Here is a 19,997-nt window from a genome sequence, read left to right as displayed (position 1 = left end):
CCCATTCAGCCCCCCTCGAGCCTGTTACATAGGAACAGGTGGAGGCCCATTCAGCCCCTCTCGAGCCTGTTACATAGGAACAGGAGGAGGCCCATTCAGCCCCCCTTGAGCCTGTTACACCGGAACAGGAATAGGCCCATTCAGCCCCCCTCAGCCTGTTACATAGGAACAGGAGGAGGCCCATTCAACCCCCCTCGAGCCTGTTACACAGGAACAGGAATAGGCCCATTCAGCCCCCCTCGAGCCTGTTACATAGGAACAGGAGGAGGCCCATTCAGCCCCCCCTTGAGCCTGTTACACAGGAACAGGAATAGGCCCATTCAGCCCCCATCGAGCCTGTTACATAAGAACAGGAGGAGGCCCATTCAGCCCCTCTCGAGCCTGTTACACAGGAACAGGAGGAGGCCCATTCAGCCCCCCTCGAGCCTGTTACATAGGAACAGGTGGAGGCCCATTCAGCCCCTCTCGAGCCTGTTACATAGGAACAGGAGGAGGCCCATTCAGCCCCCCTTGAGCCTGTTACACCGGAACAGGAATAGGCCCATTCAGCCCCCCTCAGCCTGTTACATAGGAACAGGAGGAGGCCCATTCAACCCCCCTCGAGCCTGTTACACAGGAACAGGAATAGGCCCATTCAGCCCCCCTCGAGCCTGTTACATAGGAACAGGAGGAGGCCCATTCAGCCCCCCCTTGAGCCTGTTACACAGGAACAGGAATAGGCCCATTCAGCCCCCATCGAGCCTGTTACATAAGAACAGGAGGAGGCCCATTCAGCCCCTCTCGAGCCTGTTACACAGGAACAGGAGGAGGCCCATTCAGCCCCCTCCTCGAGCCTGTTACACAGGAACAGGAGGAGGCCCTTTCAGCCCCTCTCGAGCCTGTTACTCAGGAACAGGAGGAGGCCCATTCCGCCCCTCTCGAGCCTGTTACACAGGAACAGGAATAGGCCCATTCAGCCCCCCTCGAGCCTGTTACATAGGAACATGAGGAGGCCCATTCAGCCCCTCTCGAGCCTGTTACACAGGAACAGGAGGAGGCCCATTCCACCCCTCTCGAGCCTGTTACACAGGAACAGGAATAGGCCCATTCAGCCCCCCTCGAGCCTGTTACACGGGAACAGGAGGAGGCCCTTTCAGCCCCTCTCGAGCCTGTTACACAGGAACAGGAGGAGGCCCATTCCGCCCCTCTCGAGCCTGTTACACAGGAACAGGAATAGGCCCATTCAGCCCCCCTCGAGCCTGTTTACATAGGAACAGGAGGAGGCCCATTCAGCCCCTCCCGAGCCTGTTACACTGGAACAGGTGGAGGCCCATTCAGCCCCTCTCGAGCCTGTTACACAGGAACAGGAGGAGGCCCATTCAGCCCCCTTCTCGAGCCTGTTACACAGGAACAGGAGGAGGCCCATTCAGCCCCACTCCCTGTTTCACAGGAACAGGAGGAGGCCCATTCAGCCCCCCTCCCTGTTACACAGGAACAGGAAGAGGCCATTCAGCCCCACTCCCTGTTTCACAGGAACAGGAGGAGGCCCATTCAGCCCCCCTCCCTGTTACACAGGAACAGGAGGAGGCCATTCAGCCCCACTCCCTGATTCACAGGAACAGGAGGAGGCCCATTCAGCCCCTCTCCCTGTTACACAGGAACAGGCGGAGGCCCATTCAGCCCCTCTCGAGCCTGTTACACAGGAACAGGAGGAGGCCCATTCAGCCCCTTCTCCAGTCTGTTACACAGGAACAGGAGGAGGCCCATTCAGCCCCCTCCTCGAGCCTGTTACACAGGAACAGGAGGAGGCCCATTCAGCCTCTCTCGAGCCTGTTACACAGGAACCGGAGGAGGCCCATTCAGCCCCTTCTCCAGCCTGTTACACAGGAACAGGAGGAGACTCACTCAGCCCCCTCCTCGAGTCTGTTACACAGGAACAGGAGGAGGCCCATTCAGCCCCTCTCAAACATGTATACAGGGCACAAGTCAGGAGTGTGAGGGAATACTCTCCACTCGCCTGGATGAGCGCGGCTCCCAACAACACTCGAGAAGCTCGACACCATCCAGGACAAAGCAGCCCCGCTCGATCGACACGCTAACCGCAAACATTCGCTCCCTCCGCCCCCGACACACAGCGGCAGCCGTGTGCACCGTCTACAAGACTCCCCGCAGCCACTCGCTCCTTCGACAGCACCTTCCAAACCCGCCACCTCTACCGTCTAGAAGGACGAGGGCAGCAGCAGACGCACGGGGAACACCACCGTCCACAAGTTCCCCCCCTCCGAGCCGCTCGCCATCCCCACTCGGAAATATATCGGCCGTTCCTTCACTGGGGTCAAAATCGTGGAACTCCCTCCCTAACTATTTCCTCTGCTTGAGGGGAGAGTCCAGGATCAGGGGTGGGGGCGGGGGGTGCGGTTGGGGAGACCTTAAATGGGAACTAGGCCATTCAGCGGGTGACGTGACAAAGCCCTTCCTCACACAAAGGGGGTGAGGAAATCCGGAACTTTCTCCCTCTCAAACAACCTAGCGAGACTCAGGCTGATTTAAAAAGTTCAAAATGGAGATGGACCGGATTTTGAGGGGTGATGCACGATCAATTGCACAAAGACTAAGGTTGGGTACAACTGTGGCTTTATTACAGCCAGATGTGTGGCCTCCTGCTGCAGCTGGCGAAATGGCAGGGCACTGGAGGGCATGCATATTTATACAGTTCTCCCTGGGCGAAGCCAGCCGGCAGGGGCTACCGGCGAATCTGTAGTGCAGGTCCTACCTTACATCTCCTATTACAGCGGTTCACCACACTCACCCCTTGTTAAAAATGAGTCCGGCGGGGGTGACGTGAAACTATATACAATTAGTGCAATTATGTAGAGTGGTAGGGAAAGAAAAGTCCATGTTGACGGTCCGGAGTCCGTCAAAGGTTCAGCCGGTCCGGTGCTTTGGTGCTTCGTTGGGAGCGGCGTAACGGTGGCGAAGTCGGTGCTGGCGGTGGTGGAGGTGGCACCGATGGCGGTGGTGGCGGTGCTGATGCTGGCCAGTCATCGGGGAACTCCGGGAGCGTGCCGAAGTCCTCTTCGTCCTCTTGTGCGGAAAAGGGGAGGGGGGGTGGTCTGGTGGGGTCAATATTGGCGGCGCGGTGGGGGGGGGAGGGCGGGTGCGGGAGGCGCATTGGGGGGGGGGGGGTGTTGGGGTGGAACCTGACGGTGCCAGGTCCCTGAGTGAGAAATATCTTGGCGGCCGTTGGGGAACTCAACGTAGGCATATTGAAGGTTGGCGTGCCTACAGAGAAGGGCCGGTCCTGGAGCAGCGAGCCAAGTCGGGAGCAACACCCCGGATGTGGACTTCCTGGGGAAGGCGTTATTAGTGGCGGTGCACAATAGTGACCTGATGGAGTGTAGAGCGTGAGGGAGGACCTCCTGCCAGCGAGAGGCTGGGAGGTTCCTGGACCATAGGGCCAGCTGGACGGCCCTCCAAACCGTCCCATTCTCCCGTTCTACTTGCCCGTTTCCCCGGGGGTTGTAGCTGGTCGTCCTGCTGGAGGCGATACCCCTGCTGCGCAGGAACTGACGCAGCTCATCGCTCATGAATGAGGATCCCCTGTCACTGTGGATGTAGGCGGGGAAACCGAACAGAGCGAAGATGGTGCTGAGGGACTTGATGACGGTGGCAGACGTCATATCGGGGCATGGGATGGCGAAGGGGAATCTGGAGTACTCATCGACCACACTGAGGAAGTACGTGTTACGGTCGGTGGAGGGGAGGGGCCCTTTGAAATCCACGCTGAGGCTTTCAAAGGGGTGGGAGGCCTTCACCAGGCGCGCACGGTCCGGCCGGTAGAAGTGCGGCTCAACGGAGTAGGGCAGATTGCGAGCTTTGAACCCTTAACTAGGGTTAAGGAAAATCCCAAGGCTTTTTACACGTACATAAAAAGCAAGAGGGTAGCCGGGGAAAGGGTTGGCCCACTGAAGGATAGGCAAGGGAATCTATGTGTGGAGCCAGAGGAAATGGGCGAGGTACTAAATTAATACTTTGCATCAGTATTCACCAAAGAGAAGGAATTGGTAGATGTTGAGTCTGGAGAAGGGGGTGTAGATAGCCTGGGTCACATTGAGATCCAAAAAGACGAGGTGTTGGGTGTCTTAAAAAATATTAAGGTAGATAAGTCCCCAGGGCCTGATGGGATCTACCCCAGAATACTGAAGGAGGCTGGAGAGGAAATTGCTGAGGCCTTGACAGAAATCTTTGGATCCTCACTGTCTTCAGGTGATGTCCCGGAGGACTGGAGAATAGCCAATGTTGTTCCTCTGTTTAAGAAGGGTAGCAAGGATAATCCAGGGAACTACAGGCCGGTGAGCCTTACTTCAGTGGTAGGGAAATTACTGGAGAGAATTCTTTGAGACAGGATCTACTCCCATTTGGAAGCAAATGGACGTATTAGTGAGAGGCAGCATGGTTTTGTGAAGGGGAGGTCGTGTCTCACTAACTTGATAGAGTTTTTCGAGGAGGTCACTAAGATGATTGATGCAGGTAGGGCAGTGGATGTTGTCTATATGGACTTCAGTAAGGCCTTTGACAAGGTCCCTCATGGTAGACTAGTACAAAAGGTGATCAGGGGTGAGCTGGCAAGGTGGATACAGAACTGGCTAGGTCACAGAAGGCAAAGAGTAGCAATGGAAGGATGCTTTTCTAATTGGAGGGCTGTGACCAGTGGTGTTCCACAGGGATCAGTGCTGGGACCTTTGCTCTTTGTAGTATATATAAACGATTTGGAGGAAAATGTAACTGGTCTGATTAGTAAGTTTGCAGACGACACAAAGGTTGGTGGAATTGCGGATAGCGATGAGGACTGTCAGAGGATACAGCAGGATTTAGATTGTTTGGAGACTTGGGCGGAGAGATGGCAGATGGAGTTTAATCCGGACAAATGTGAGGTAATGCATTTTGGAAGGTCTAATGCAGGTAGGGAATATACAGTGAATGGTAGAACCCTCAAGAGTATTGAAAGTCAAAGAGATCTAGGAGTACAGGTCCACAGGTCACTGAAAGGGGCAACACAGGTGGAGAAGGTAGTCAAGAAGGCATACGGCATGCTTGCCTTCATTGGCCGGGGCATTGAGTATAAGAATTGGCAAGTCATGTTGCAGCTGTATAGAACCTTAGTTAGGCCACACTTGGAGTATAGTGTTCAATTCTGGTCGCCACACTACCAGAAGGATGTGGAGGCTTTAGAGAGGGTGCAGAAGAGATTTACCAGGATGTTGCCTGGTATGGAGGGCATTAGGTACAAGGAGCGGTTGAATAAACTCGGTTTGTTCTCACTGGAACGAAGGAGGTTGAGGGGTGACCTGATAGAGGTCTACAAAATTATGAGGGGCATAGACAGAGTGGATAGTCAGAGACTTTTCCCCAGGGTAGAGGGGTCAATTACTAGGGGGCATAGGTTTAAGGTGCGAGGGCCAAGGTTTAGAGTAGATGTACGAGGCAAGTTTTTTACACAGAGGGTAGTGGGTGCCTGGAACTCGCTACCGGAGGAGGTGGTGGAAGCAGGGACGATAGGGACATTTAAGGGGCATCTTGACAAATATATGAACAAGATGGGAATAGAGGGATATGGACCCAGGAAGTGGAGAAGATTGTAGCTTAGTCGGGCAGCATGGCCGGCACGGGCTTGGAGGGCCGAAGGGCCTGTTCCTGTGCTGTACATTTCTTTGTTCTTTGCTCTTTGACCAGATGGTACAATCGAGTGACCCCCGGGTGACAAAGGCTGTTGTATAAGGCCCGGAGTCGGTCTACTTGTGCATTGGCACATGTACCTCGGGAGAGGGTGTCTGGGGGCTCGTTGAGCTTACCGGGGCGATACAAAAATCTCGTAATTATAGGTGGAGAGCTTGATTCTCCACTGCAAGATTTTATCATTTTTGATCTTGCCCCGCTGTGTGTTGTTGAACATGAAGGCTACCGACCGTGGTCCGTAAGGAGAGTGAATCTCTTACCGGCCAGGTAATGCCTCCAATGCCGCACAGCTTCAACGATAGCTTGGGCCTCCTTTTCGACGGATTAATGTCGAATTTCAGAGGCATGAAGGTGCGGGAAAAGAATGCCACGGGTCTGCCTGCCTGGTTTAGAGGGGCGGCAAGGGCGACGTCTGAAGCGTCGCTTTCTACTTGGAAAGGCAATGACTCGTCCACTGCGCGCATCCCGACCTTGGCGATATCGGCTCTGATGCGGGCGAAAGCGTGTTGTGTCTCGGCCTCAGAGGGGAATTGGGTGGACTGAATGAGTGGGCGGGCCTTGTCCGCATAGTTTAGGACCCACTAGGCGTAGTAGGAAGAGAACTCCAGGCAGCGTTTGAGGGCCTTGGGGCAGTGGGGGAGGGGAAGTTCCATGAGGGGGCGCATGCGGTCGGGGTCGGGCCCGAGAAGTCCGCTTTGGACTATATAGCCGAGAATGGCTAACCGGGTCGTGCTGAACACACACTTCTCTTTGTTGTAGGTCAGGTTGAGAAGAGTGGCAGTGCGGAGGAATTTATCGAGGTTGGCATCGAGGTCCTGCTGGTCATGGCCGCAGATGGTGACATTATCTAAGTACGGAAAGGTGGCCCGCAAACCGTACTGGTCGACCATTCGGTCCATCTCTCTTTGGAAGACCGAGACCCCATTTGTGACACCGAAAGGGACCCTAAGGAAGTGGTAGAGGCGACCGTCTGCCTCGAAGGCCGTGTATGGCCGGACCGACTTCCGGATGGGGAGCTGGTGGTAGGCGGATTTCAGGTCAATTGTTGAGAAGACCCGGTACTGTGCAATCTGATTGACCATATCAGATATGTGTGGGAGGGGGTACGCGTCGAGCTGCGTGTACCGATTGATGGTCTGGCTGTAGTCCACGCCCATCCTGTGTTTCTCCCCAGTTTTAACCACTAGCACTTGGGCTCTCCAGGGGCTGTTGCTGGCCTCGATAATACCCTCCTTAAGTAGCCGCTGGACTTCGGACCTGATGAAGGTCTTGTCCTGGGTGCTGTACCGTCTGCTCCTAGTGGCAACAGGCTTGCAATCCGCAGTTAGATTGGCAAAAAGGGAGGGGGGATCGATCTTGAGGGTCGCGAGGCCGCAAACGGTAAGGGGGGGTAAGGGCTCGCTGAATTTGAGGGTGAGGCTCTGAAGGTTGCACTGGAAGTCCAGGCCCAACAGGAGTGCAGCGCAGAGATTAGGAAGGACATAGAGGCGGAAGTTACTAAATTCTACGCCCTGGACCGTGAGGGTGACTGTACAAAAGCCTCGGATCGGGACGGAGTGAGATCCGGAGGCTGGGGAGATCCTTTGATTGGCAGGGTGGACCGCGAGGGAGCAGCGCCTTACCGTATCTGGGTGAACAAAGCTTTCGGTGCTCCCGGAGTCCAGCAGGCACGAGGTCGCCTGGCCGTTGATTTTAACCGTCGTCGACGCAGTGGCCAGGTTGTGCGGGCGAGATTGGTCCAGCGTCATCGAAGCGAGCTGCGGGTCGCCATCGGATGCTTCGGGTGGCGAGCGTGTGCGGTTCCGATGTCCGGATATCCGGGGACCCTGTGGGGGACAAGATGGCGGCGCCCATGGTGCGCACATTGCGGGGTCGGGACAAGATGGCGGCGCCCATGGTGTGTCTGGCGTGGGGGAGGGGGCGATAGCGGGCGCGATCGCAGCGACTGCGCGGGCCTGACACACAGCCGTGAAGTGGCCCTTTTTACTGCAGGCTTTACAAACGGCAGTGCGGGCCGGGCAGTGTTGGCGGGGGCGGGGGTGCTTCTGCTGACCGCAGAAGTAGCAGCGGGGACCCCCGGGGTACGCGGATCGGCGTGCGGCGCAGGCGTATTGGGAAAGCAGGGAGGTCATCGGCGGGGTCCAAGAGGGGTAGGAAGGGGTAGAAGGGTGGGCAGCGCGGCGGGAGAGGTACGATTGTACGTTACGGGATGCGACCATCATGGAGAGCGCCAAGGTTTTCGTCTCCGCCAGTTCGAGCGTGGCCCCTTCCAGCAATCGTTCTCGGATGCGGTCCGACGCAATCCCCGTCACGAAGGCATCGCGCATGAGGAGATTTGCGTGTTTGGCGGCCGTAACGGCCTGACAGTCACAGTCCCGGACGAGTGGGATTAGGGCCCGCCAGAAGTCTTCGATGGACTCACCAGGTAGTTGCGAGCGGGTGGCAAGTACATGCCTGGCGAAGAGCGTGTTCGCCTTCTGCGCGTAGTGTTCCTTGCGGAGTTCCATTGCTTTTGTGTAATTCGTGGCGTCTTGGATCAACGGGAACACGCTGGAGCTCAGTCTGGAGTACAGGACGTTTATCGTCTGAGCCTCCGTTGGCGCGGGGTCCGCAGCCTTGATGTAGGCCTCAAAACATGTTAGCCAGTGAGTAAAGTCTTTCCTGGCTTCGGGCGAGTGCAGATCCAGCTGCAGGCGATCTGGTTTGATACGGATGTCCATTCTGTGGAAAATCTGACTGTAATAAATTGATGCACGATCAGTTGCACAAAGACTAAAGTTGGGGACAACTGTGGCTTTATTACAGTCAGATGCGTGGCCTCCTGCTGCAGCTGCGAAATGGCAGGGCACTGGAGGGCATGCATATTTATACAGTTCTCCTGGGCGGAGCCAGCCGGCAGGGGCTACCGGCGAACCTGTAGTGCAGGTCCCACCTTACATCTCCTATTACAGTGGTTCACCACAATGGGTAACCGGTTTGAGGGTTTGAATAGTGCCTGTGTAACAGGCTCGAGAAAATCTGAATGGCCTCCTCCAGTCCCCATGTGACAGGTTTGAGAAGGGCTGAATGGGCCTCCTCCTGTCCCTGTGTAACAGGCTCGAGGAGGGGCTGAATGGGCCTCCTCCTGTTCCTGTGTAACAGGCTCGAGGAGGGGCTGAATGGGCCTCCTCCTGTTCCTGTGTAACAGGCTCGAGAGGGGCTGAATGGGCCTATTCCTGTTCCTGTGTAACAGGCTCGAGGAGGGGCTGAATGGGCCTCCTCCTGTTCCTGTGTAACAGGCTCGAGGAGGGGCTGAATGGGCCTCCTCCTGTTCCTGTGTAACAGGCTCGAGGAGCGGCTGAATGGGCCTCCTCCTGTTCCTGTGTAATAGGCTCACGAGGGGCTGAATGGGCCTCCTCCTGTTCCCATGCAACAGGCTCGAGAAGGGCTGAATGAGCCTCCTCCTGTCCCTGCGTAACAGGATCGAGGAGGGGGCTGAATGGACCTCCTCCTGTTCCTGTGTAACAGGATCGAGGAAGGGGCTGAATGGGCCTCCTCCTGTTCCCGTGTAACAGGCTCGAGGAGGGTGCTGAGTGGGCCTCCTCCTGTTCCTGTGTAACAGGGAGGGGGGCTGAATGGGCCTCCTCCTGTTCCTGTGTAACAGGTTCGAGAAGGGCTGAATGGGCCTCCTCCTGTTCCTGTGTAACAGGTTCGAGGAGGGGGCTGAATGGGCCTCCTCCTGTTCCTGTATAATAGGCTCGAGAGGGGCTGAATGGGCCTCCTCCTGTTCCTGTGTAACAGGCTCGAGGGGCTGAATGGGGCATCCTCCTGTTCCTGTGTAACAGGGAGAGGGGCTGAATGGGGCATCCTCCTGTTCCTGTGTAACAGGCTCGAGAGGGACTGAATGGGCCTCCTCCTATTCCTGTGTAACAGGCCCGAGAGGGGCTGAATGGGCCTCCTCCTATTCCTGTGTAACAGGCCCGAGAGGGGCTGAATGGGCCTCCTCCTGTCCCTGTGTAACAGGCCCGAGAGGGGTTGAATGGGCCTCCTCCTGTCCCTGTGTAACACGCTCGAGGGTCTGATTGGATCTCCTCCTGTTCCTTTGATGTACCAGGCAAGCTTTTTAGATGTACGAGCCAAGTTTTTTACACAGAGGGTAGTGGGTACCTGGAACTCGCTGCCGGAAGGGGTGGTAGAAGCAGGGACGATAGTGACGTGTAAGGGGAGTCTTGACAAATGCATGAATAGGATGGGAATAGAGGGATACGGGCCCCAGAAGTGTAGAAGATTTTAGTTTAGTCGGGCAGCATGGTCGGCACGGGCTTGGAGGGCCGAAGGGCCTGTTCCTGTGCTGTACTTTTCTTTGTTCTTTGTTATGTGTATCAGGCTCAAGGAAGGGGCTGAATGGGCCTCCTCCTGTTCCTGTGTACCAGGCTCGAGAGGGGCTAAATGGGCCTCCTCCTGTTCCTGTGTACCAGGCTCGAGAGGGGCTAAATGGGCCTCCTCCTGTCCCTGTGTATCAGGCCCGAGATGGGCTGAATGGGCCTCCTCCTGTTCCTGTGGCGCAAAAGGCTGGTTGCCAGGTGACAAGAACTTTGCCGACAATAGGCTGCTCCTGATGTCAGACTCGCTGCGTGACTCTCTGAAACACTCTTTGTCCCCCTCCTCAACCTCTCCAATCTCATTTCAATTCTCACAGAGACACAGCGTCAGAGTGACGAAAGATTCACTCACAATGTCTAATTACTGCAATTACTCAAAGACACGACCTGTGCCACTGAGCGAGGGCCTGCAGTTGTCTGCTTGTTGATGTGCATGTGTGGGGTCATTTATGCAAGGCATCATTCAATAACATAACCAAGGCATAAACATTCCGAACCCCTCGATTAGATTCCAGTCTGTAACTCACTCCCGGGTATCTGTTATTCTATATATAAACCACCCCGAACCCCTCGATTAGATTCCAGTCTGTAACTCACACCCGGGTATCTGTTATTCTATATATAAACCACCCCGAACCCCTCGATTAGATTCCAGCCTGTAACTCACTCCCGGGTATCTGTTATTCTATATATAAACCACCCCGAACCCCTCGATTAGATTCCAGCCTGTAACTCACTCCCGGGTATCTGTCATTCTACATACAAACCCCCCTGAACCCCACAATTAGATTCCAGTCTGTAACTCACTCCCGGGTATCTGTTATTCTATACATAAACCACCCTGAGCCCCTCGATTAGATTCCAGTCTGTAACTCACTCCAGGGTATCTGTTATTCTATATATAAACCACCCCGAACCCCTCGATTCGATTCCAGTCTGTAACTCACTCCAGGGTATCTGTTATTCTATATATAAACCCACCCTGAACCCCTCGATTAGATTCCAGTCTGTAATTCACTCCCTGGTATCTGTTATTCTATATAGAAACCACCCTGAACCCCTCGATTAGATTCCAGTCTGTAACTCATTCCCGGGTATCTGTTATTCTATATATGAACCACCCCGAACCCCTCAATTAGATTCCAGTCTGTAACTCACTCCCGGGTATCTGTTATTCTATATATAAACCACACCGAACCCCTCGATTAGATTCCAGTCTGTAACTCATTCCCGGGTATCTGTTATTCTATATATGAACCACCCCGAACCCCTCAATTAGATTCCAGTCTGTAACTCACTCCCGGGTATCTGTTATTCTATATATAAACCACCCTGAACCCCTCGATTAGATTCCAGTCTGTAAATCACTCCCGGGGATCTGTTATTCTATATATAAACCACCCCGAACCCCTCGATTAGATTCCAGCCTGTAACTCACTCCCGGGTATCTGTCATTCTACATACAAACCCCCCTGAACCCCACAATTAGATTCCAGTCTGTAACTCACTCCCGGGTATCTGTTATTCTATACATAAACCACCCTGAGCCCCTCGATTAGATTCCAGTCTGTAACTGACTCCAGGGTATCTGTTATTCTATATATAAACCACCCCGAACCCCTCGATTCGATTCCAGTCTGTAACTCACTCCAGGGTATCTGTTATTCTATATATAAACCCACCCTGAACCCCTCGATTAGATTCCAGTCTGTAACTCACTCCCGGGTATCTGTTATTCTATATATAAACCACCCTGAACCCCTCGATTAGATTCCAGTCTGTAACTCATTCCCGGGTATCTGTTATTCTATATATGAACCACCCCGAACCCCTCAATTAGATTCCAGTCTGTAACTCACTCCCGGGTATCTGTTATTCTATATATAAACCACACCGAACCCCTCGATTAGATTCCAGTCTGTAACTCATTCCCGGGTATCTGTTATTCTATATATGAACCACCCCGAACCCCTCAATTAGATTCCAGTCTGTAACTCACTCCCGGGTATCTGTTATTCTATATATAAACCACCCTGAACCCCTCGATTAGATTCCAGTCTGTAAATCACTCCCGGGGATCTGTTATTCTATATATAAACCATCCTGAACCCCTCGATTAGATTCCAGTCTGTAACTCACTCCCGGGTATCTGTTATTCTATATATAAACCACACCGAACCCCTCGATTAGATTCCAGTCTGTATCTCACTCCCGGGTATCTGTTATTCTATATATAAACCATCCCAAACCCCTCGATTAGATTCCAGTCTGTAACTCACTCCCGGGTATCTGTTATTCTATATATAAACCACCCCGAACCCCTCGATTAGATTCCAGTCTGTAACTCACTCCCGGGTTTCTGTTATTCTATATGTAAACCATCCCGAACCCCTCGATTAGATTCCAGTCTGTAACTCACTCCCGGGTATCTGTTATTCTATGTATAAACCACCCCGAACCCCTCGATTAAATTCCAGCCTGTAACTCACTCCCGGGTATCTGTTATTCTATATATAAACCATCCCGAACCCCTCGATTAGATTCCAGTCTGTAACTCACTCTCGGGTATCTGTTATTCTTTGTATGAACCAGCCTGAAACCCTCGATTAGATTCCAGTCTGTAACTCATTCCCGGGAATCTGTTATTCTATATATAAACCACCCCGAACCCCTCGATTAGATTCCAGTCGGTAACTCACTCCCGGGTATCTGTTATTCTTTCTCTAAACCACCCCGAACCCCTCGATTAGATTCCAGTCTGTAACTCACTCCCGGGTATCTGTTATTCTATATATAAACCACCCTGAAACCCTCGATTAGATTCCAGTCTGTAACTCACTCCCGGGAATCTGTTATTCTTTCTCTAAACCACCCCGAACCCCTCGATTAGATTCCAGTCTGTAACTCACTCCCGGGTATCTGTTATTCTATATATAAACCACCCCGAACCCCTCGATTAGATTCCAGTCTGTAACTCACTCCCGGGTATCTGTTATTCTATATATAAACCACCCCGAACCCCTCGATTAGATTCCAGTCTGTAACTCACTCCCGGGTATCTGTTATTCTTTCTCTAAACCACCCCGAACCCCTCGATTAGATTCCAGTCTGTAACTCACTCAAGGGTATCTGTTATTCTATATATAAACCACACCGAACCCCTCGATTAGTTTCCAGCCTGTAACTCACTCCCGGGTATTTGTTATTCTATATATAAACCACCCCGAACCCCTCGATTAGATTCCAGTCTGTAACTCACTCCCGGGTATCTGTTATTCTGTATATAAACCATCCCAAACCCCTCGATTAGATTCCAGCCTGCAACCCACTCCCGGGAATCTGTTATTCTATATATAAACCATCCCAAACCCATCGATTACATTCCAGTCTGTAACTCACTCCCGGGTTTCTATTATTCTATATATAAACCACCCCGACCCCCTCGATTAGATTCCAGTCTGTAACTCACTCCCGGGTATCTGTTATTCTATATATAAACCACCCCGACCCCCTCGATTAGATTCCAGCCTGTAACTCACTCCCGGGTGTGTTATTCTATATATAAACCACCCCGAACCCCTCGATTAGATTCCAGTCTGTAACTCACACCCGGGTATCTGTTATTCTATATATAAACCACCCTGAACCCCTCGATTAGATACCAGTCTGTAACTCACTCCCGGGTATCTGTTATTCTATATATAAACCACCCTGAACCGCTCGATTAGATTCCAGTCTGTAACTCACTCCCGGGTATCTGTTATTCTATATATAAACCACCCTGAACCCCTCGATTAGATTCCAGTCTGTAACTCACTCCCGGGTATCTGTTATTCTATATATAAACCACACCGAACCCCTCGATTAGATTCCAGTCTGTAACTCATTCCCGGGTATCTGTTATTCTATATATGAACCACCCCGAACCCCTCAATTAGATTCCAGTCTGTAACTCACTCCCGGGTATCTGTTATTCTATATATAAACCACCCTGAACCCCTCGATTAGATTCCAGTCTGTAAATCACTCCCGGGGATCTGTTATTCTATATATAAACCACCCCGAACCCCTCGATTAGATTCCAGCCTGTAACTCACTCCCGGGTATCTGTCATTCTACATACAAACCCCCCTGAACCCCACAATTAGATTCCAGTCTGTAACTCACTCCCGGGTATCTGTTATTCTATACATAAACCACCCTGAGCCCCTCGATTAGATTCCAGTCTGTAACTGACTCCAGGGTATCTGTTATTCTATATATAAACCACCCCGAACCCCTCGATTCGATTCCAGTCTGTAACTCACTCCAGGGTATCTGTTATTCTATATATAAACCCACCCTGAACCCCTCGATTAGATTCCAGTCTGTAACTCACTCCCGGGTATCTGTTATTCTATATATAAACCACCCTGAACCCCTCGATTAGATTCCAGTCTGTAACTCATTCCCGGGTATCTGTTATTCTATATATGAACCACCCCGAACCCCTCAATTAGATTCCAGTCTGTAACTCACTCCCGGGTATCTGTTATTCTATATATAAACCACACCGAACCCCTCGATTAGATTCCAGTCTGTAACTCATTCCCGGGTATCTGTTATTCTATATATGAACCACCCCGAACCCCTCAATTAGATTCCAGTCTGTAACTCACTCCCGGGTATCTGTTATTCTATATATAAACCACCCTGAACCCCTCGATTAGATTCCAGTCTGTAAATCACTCCCGGGGATCTGTTATTCTATATATAAACCATCCTGAACCCCTCGATTAGATTCCAGTCTGTAACTCACTCCCGGGTATCTGTTATTCTATATATAAACCACACCGAACCCCTCGATTAGATTCCAGTCTGTATCTCACTCCCGGGTATCTGTTATTCTATATATAAACCATCCCAAACCCCTCGATTAGATTCCAGTCTGTAACTCACTCCCGGGTATCTGTTATTCTATATATAAACCACCCCGAACCCCTCGATTAGATTCCAGTCTGTAACTCACTCCCGGGTTTCTGTTATTCTATATGTAAACCATCCCGAACCCCTCGATTAGATTCCAGTCTGTAACTCACTCCCGGGTATCTGTTATTCTATGTATAAACCACCCCGAACCCCTCGATTAAATTCCAGCCTGTAACTCACTCCCGGGTATCTGTTATTCTATATATAAACCATCCCGAACCCCTCGATTAGATTCCAGTCTGTAACTCACTCTCGGGTATCTGTTATTCTTTGTATGAACCAGCCTGAAACCCTCGATTAGATTCCAGTCTGTAACTCATTCCCGGGAATCTGTTATTCTATATATAAACCACCCCGAACCCCTCGATTAGATTCCAGTCGGTAACTCACTCCCGGGTATCTGTTATTCTTTCTCTAAACCACCCCGAACCCCTCGATTAGATTCCAGTCTGTAACTCACTCCCGGGTATCTGTTATTCTATATATAAACCACCCTGAAACCCTCGATTAGATTCCAGTCTGTAACTCACTCCCGGGAATCTGTTATTCTTTCTCTAAACCACCCCGAACCCCTCGATTAGATTCCAGTCTGTAACTCACTCCCGGGTATCTGTTATTCTATATATAAACCACCCCGAACCCCTCGATTAGATTCCAGTCTGTAACTCACTCCCGGGTATCTGTTATTCTATATATAAACCACCCCGAACCCCTCGATTAGATTCCAGTCTGTAACTCACTCCCGGGTATCTGTTATTCTTTCTCTAAACCACCCCGAACCCCTCGATTAGATTCCAGTCTGTAACTCACTCAAGGGTATCTGTTATTCTATATATAAACCACACCGAACCCCTCGATTAGTTTCCAGCCTGTAACTCACTCCCGGGTATTTGTTATTCTATATATAAACCACCCCGAACCCCTCGATTAGATTCCAGTCTGTAACTCACTCCCGGGTATCTGTTATTCTGTATATAAACCATCCCAAACCCCTCGATTAGATTCCAGCCTGCAACCCACTCCCGGGAATCTGTTATTCTATATATAAACCATCCCAAACCCATCGATTACATTCCAGTCTGTAACTCACTCCCGGGTTTCTATTATTCTATATATAAACCACCCCGACCCCCTCGATTAGATTCCAGTCTGTAACTCACTCCCGGGTATCTGTTATTCTATATATAAACCACCCCGACCCCCTCGATTAGATTCCAGCCTGTAACTCACTCCCGGGTGTGTTATTCTATATATAAACCACCCCGAACCCCTCGATTAGATTCCAGTCTGTAACTCACACCCGGGTATCTGTTATTCTATATATAAACCACCCTGAACCCCTCGATTAGATACCAGTCTGTAACTCACTCCCGGGTATCTGTTATTCTATATATAAACCACCCTGAACCGCTCGATTAGATTCCAGTCTGTAACTCACTCCCGGGTATCTGTTATTCTATATATAAACCACCCTGAACCCCTCGATTAGATTCCAGTCTGTAACTCACTCCCGGGTATCTGTTATTCTATATATAAACCACCCCGAACCCCTCGATTAGATTCCAGTCTGTAACTCACTCCCGGGTATCTGTTATTCTGTATATAAACCACCCCGAACCCCTCGATTAGATTCCAGTCTGTAACTCACTCCCGGGTATCTGTTATTCTGTATTTTAACCACCCCGAAACCCTCGATTCGATTCTAGTCTGTAACTCACTCCCGCTTTCTGCTCTTCTATATATAAACCACCCTGAACACCTCGATTAGGTTCCAGTCTGTAACTCACTCCCGGGTATCTGTTATTCTGTACATAAACCACCCCGAAACCCTCGATTCAATTCTAGTATGTAACTCACACCCGGGTATCTGTTATTCTATATATAAACCACCCCGAACCCCTCGATTAGATTCCAGTCTGTAACTCACTCCCGGGTATCTGTTATTCTATATATAAACGACCCCGAAACTCTCGATTAGATTCCAGTGTGTAACTCACTCCCGGGTATCTGTTATTCTATATATAAACCATCCCGAACTCCTCAAATATATTCCAGTCTGTAACTCACTCCCGGGTATCTGTCATTCTATATATAAACCACCCCGGACCCCTCGATTATATTCCAGTCTGTAACTCACTCCCGGGTATCTGTTATTCTATATATAAACCACCCCGGACCCCTCGATTATATTCCAGTCTGTAACTCACTCCCGGGTATCTGTTATTCTATATATAAACCCCCCCGAACACCTCGATTAGATTCCAGTCTGTAACTCACTCCCGGGTATCTGTTATTCTATATATAAACCACCTCGAGCCCCTCGATTAGATTCCAGTCTGTAACTCACTCCTGGGTATCTGTTATTCTATATATAAACCATCCCAAACCCCTCGATTAGATTCCAGCCTGTGACTCACTCCCGGGTATCTGTTATTCTGTATATAAACCACCCCGAACCCCTCGATTAGATTCCAGTCTGTAACTCACTCCCGGGTATCTGTTATTCTATATATAAACCACCCCGAACCCCTCGATTAGATTCCAGTCTGTAACTCACTCCCGGGTATCTGTTATTCTGTATTTTAACCACCCCGAAACCCTCGATTCGATTCTAGTCTGTAACTCACTCCCGCTTTCTGCTCTTCTATATATAAACCACCCTGAACACCTCGATTAGGTTCCAGTCTGTAACTCACTCCCGGGTATCTGTTATTCTGTACATAAACCACCCCGAAACCCTCGATTCAATTCTAGTATGTAACTCACACCCGGGTATCTGTTATTCTATATATAAACCACCCCGAACCCCTCGATTAGATTCCAGTCTGTAACTCACTCCCGGGTATCTGTTATTCTATATATAAACGACCCCGAAACCCTCGATTAGATTCCAGTGTGTAACTCACTCCCGGGTATCTGTTATTCTATATATAAACCATCCCGAACTCCTCAAATATATTCCAGTCTGTAACTCACTCCCGGGTATCTGTCATTCTATATATAAACCACCCCGGACCCCTCGATTATAATCCAGTCTGTAACTCACTCCCGGATAACTGTTATTCTATATATAAACGACCCCGAACCCCTCGATTAGATTCCAGTGTGTAACTCACTCCCGGGTATCTGTTATTCTATATATAAACCATCCCGAACTCCTCAAATATATTCCAGTCTGTAACTCACTCCCGGGTATCTGTCATTCTATATATAAACCACCCCGGACCCCTCGATTATATTCCAGTCTGTAACTCACTCCCGGGTATCTGTTATTCTATATATAAACCACCCCGGACCCCTCGATTATATTCCAGTCTGTAACTCACTCCCGGGTATCTGTTATTCTATATATAAACCCCCCCGAACACCTCGATTAGATTCCAGTCTGTAACTCACTCCCGGGTATCTGTTATTCTATATATAAACCACCTCGAGCCCCTCGATTAGATTCCAGTCTGTAACTCACTCCTGGGTATCTGTTATTCTATATATAAACCATCCCAAACCCCTCGATTAGATTCCAGCCTGTGACTCACTCCCGGGTATCTGTTATTCTGTATATAAACCACCCCGAACCCCTCGATTAGATTCCAGTCTGTAACTCACTCCCGGGTATCTGTTATTCTATATATAAACCACCCCGAACCCCTCGATTAGATTCCAGTCTGTAACTCACTCACGGGTATCTGTTATTCTATATATAAACCACCCCGAACCCCTCGATTAGATTCCAGTCTGTAACTCACTCCCGGGTACCTGTTATTCTATATATAAACCACCCTGAACCCCTCGATTAGATTCCAGTCTGTAACTCACTCCCGGGTAGCTGTTATTCTACATATAAACCACCCCGAACCCCTCGATTAGATTCCAGTCTGTAACTCACTCCCGGGTATCTGTTATTCTATATATAAACCGCCCTGAACCCCTCGATTAGATTCCAGTCTTTAACTCACTCCCGGGTATCTGTTATTCTGTATATCAACCACCCCGAACCCCTCGATTAGAATCCAGTCTGTAACTCACTCCCGGGTATCTGTTATTCTATATATAAACCACCCCGAACCCCTCGATTAGATTCCAGTCTGTAACTCACTCCCGGGTTTCTGTTGTTCTATATATAAACCACCCCGAACCCCTCGATTAGATTCCAGTCTGTAACTCACTCCCGGGTATCTGTTATTCTGTATATCAACCACCCCGAACCCCTCGATTAGAATCCAGTCTGTAACTCACTCCCGGGTATCTGTTATTCTATATATAAACCGCCCTGAACCCCTCGATTAGATTCCAGTCTTTAACTCACTCCCGGGTATCTGTTATTCTATATATAAACCACCCCGAATCCCTCGATTAGATTCCAGTCTGTAACTCACGCCCGGGTATCTGTTATTCTGTATATCAACCACCCCGAACCCCTCGATTAGAATCCAGTCTGTAACTCACTCCCGGGTATCTGTTATTCTATATATAAACCACCCTGAACCCCTCGATTAGATTCCAGTCTGTAACTCACTCCCGGGTATGTGTTATTCTATATATAAACCACCCCGAACCCCTCGATTAGATTCCAGTCTGTAACTCACTCCCGGGTATCTGTTATTCTATATATAAACCACCACGAACCCCTCGATTAGATTCCAGTCTGTAACTCACTCCCGGGTATCTGTTATTCTATATATAAACCACCCCGAACCCCTCGATTAGATTCCAGTCTGTAACTCACTCCCGGGTATCTGTTATTCTATATATTTTTTTATTTTTTTTAATAAATATTTTATTGAAAATTTTTGGTCAACCAACACAGTACATTGTGCATCCTTTACACAATATTATAACAATACAGATAATAATGACCTTTTTTATATCAACAAAAAACAACAAATAAATAAATATTAAATAACAAAAATGAAAACTAGCCCTAATTGGCAACTGCCTTGTCACAGGTTACAC

Source organism: Scyliorhinus torazame, chromosome 24, assembly GCF_047496885.1.
Source record: "Scyliorhinus torazame isolate Kashiwa2021f chromosome 24, sScyTor2.1, whole genome shotgun sequence".
NCBI lineage: Eukaryota > Metazoa > Chordata > Chondrichthyes > Carcharhiniformes > Scyliorhinidae > Scyliorhinus > Scyliorhinus torazame.
The sequence above is the reverse complement of the archived record's forward strand: the minus strand, read 5'-3'. Positions refer to the sequence as shown.